Raw genomic sequence first — 2,381 nt, 5'->3', positions numbered from 1 at the left:
AATTAAAAAGTTAACCTAAAACACTCTGGGAAGGTAGAATTTATCCATTTTTTAAATACTTGAAAGAGAGACTCACCTTCTGCAGTTATCTTTTGAAAACTCTTTCCAATATTTATTTGAGTCTACCCTATTGGTCAAATTTTCCTCTTATCAGTTTTTAAGGAATAGTGTTTAGTGGTAGTGTAGCATTTTCGGGGAAAAACTTATAAATCTTGGTGACTTGATTGGTATTCTGAATAAGGATGAGGAATTATTGAAGAATAAATGTTTACTTGCTACATATTGAGGATTTGGATATATTTCAAGCAAATCTGACACATGGCCATTAGCTGTAGCCCAAGAAAGAACTCAGACTCCTGGAAAATATTTCAGAATGACAGCTATGAGTAGTTTAAATATTTTGCCCTAGTTACTTGCATAACAAACTGCAATAAGATCCTAAGAGAGTCAGAAAATAATCATGTAAGTGCTTCTAAAACATGCTGAATTAAAGTGAGGTGATGAGAGTGTCTCTTCTATAAATGGTATTAGTTTAATTTTAAGATTTTGATGCTTTGATGGGAGCTCAGTATTGGAGAATTGGCTTTAAAACTAATGCTCCATGATATTGGTTTTTGATTTTAACTTGTTCGGAACTGCATGAAAAAAAAAGCTTCTAGCTGCCATAGCAATACCTCTAATAGAATATAGATTTAATCATTTGAAATGAATATTATTTTGTTCACTCTCATTTTAAAAATATAGATTACTTTTAGCTTTTCCAATTAGAAAGATCACATTCAACCCGAGTTTGTTTTTGTTTTTGTTTTACTTTGCAATGGCCATATGATAAAAAAAATTAGTGTCTAGATAATATTATCATATTTTATTGCAGGTTTTAAAGTGCTTTTACATATATTGCCAAACACTTATTGAACACTTGTTTAAAATGCATAAGTAAAATTTGACTTTAACATATTCTTAACTATCTCTGATTTTTGAAAATGCGTATTAATGTTTGTGATCTCCTGAAAGGGCAGGAAAGTGCCTTCGAGATAAAGCTTCTCATAGGGATTTTTGCTTTGAAGCTAGAAGTTGGTTATTTAGTTTGGCTTTTTCTATCAATTCATCCTAGCATTTAGTGCCTTTCCAGTGTGGCTGCAACCTAATTTTAAGCCCTGATCTTCTATTTTTCAGTCCATGAAAGTTCAAAAAATGCTTATTGTGTATCTACCTTATCATTAGGTGTTATAGGTAACTGGTTCTCAAATATGTGGTTTACTGATGAACTGATTTAGAATCTCCTGTAACTTTTGAATATCTACATTCCCACCCATGGGATACCCTTGGACATTGTGATTCCTAAGTCTGGTTGATCCTAACAGTTTATAGTTTTTTAAAAGTTACTCCAAAAGCTTTTCATGCACAGCCAGGTTTGAGAACCAGAAAGCGTACAAGAGGCAAATAATGTAATAACACAAATAATTATGATACAAGGCAGACTATAAGTGCCTTAGGCAAAGCACAAACCAGAATGATGAAGGAAAGAAAAAGAGAAAGGGGTGAAGATTTCTTAAATACCAACCACATGACAGGTTATGTTCTAGCATTTATATCTAGTTGAGTTTTGAGAGAGGAGATACAGAAAGAGGAAGCATGTTTATCGAATCATACTGTTTGCTTTTACACAAGACAGGTTTAATTCCTTCTCACTTCTATAAGCTCTGTGTTTACTGTCTTCTCAATAATAATAACAACAACAAACAGTGCTATGGGCTGGGTACTGTTCTAAGTATTTTTCATATACAAATGCATTTAATTCCCATATATTTTTTAAATATTTTATAAAAGAGGAAAATAGAGGTACAGAGTGACTTTCCTCAAGTTACCAAGCTAGACAGTGGCAAAGCTAAGATTGAAACCCAGGCAGTGTAATTTGAGAGCCCAAGCTCATAACCACTACACTCTACTTCAGTGCCCTTTCCTCAGTGGAAATGCCCATTTTCAAGTTCCATCTCAAGTGTTATTAACACTTACGAAGGTTTTCCTGATTTCTTGATCCCCTCCATAGATCGAGTTAATTTCTCTTTTCTGAACTCTCGCTATACTTTCTCAGTATTTCTCTTTTGACATTTATGTTATAATACATACTATAATTACTTATGGCTTAAAAAAAATATCTCTTCTATTTGACTAAGAGCGTGTGAGGGCAGAATCCGTATTTCATTTGTCTCTGTATCCTGAACAATGCCCAGTACGAGACTTTGCACATGTAAAAGGGATGATTGAATAAATTAATGCTCCTTTAATATCTGAAAGGTCTAAACTTGTTTAGTGTGGGAAGAATTATGATAATTGGGAAGAAATAATGAGAAGGTATATTTTGGGCTGATACAGGAAAG

General features: G+C 33.1%; 1 protein-coding gene across 3 annotated transcripts in view; it reads left to right on the top strand.

Annotated features, from left to right (window-relative positions):
- Positions 1-2,381, top strand: part of SCP2 (sterol carrier protein 2) — a 141,958-nt gene that overhangs the window by 89,328 nt on the left and 50,249 nt on the right. The window lies entirely within an intron of this gene.

The sequence above is a fragment of the Pteropus vampyrus genome, unplaced genomic scaffold (assembly GCF_000151845.1).
Source record: "Pteropus vampyrus isolate Shadow unplaced genomic scaffold, Pvam_2.0 Scaffold170, whole genome shotgun sequence".
Lineage (NCBI taxonomy): Eukaryota > Metazoa > Chordata > Mammalia > Chiroptera > Pteropodidae > Pteropus > Pteropus vampyrus.
Note: the sequence above shows the minus strand (reverse complement) of the source record. Positions and strands in the feature narration are given on the sequence as shown.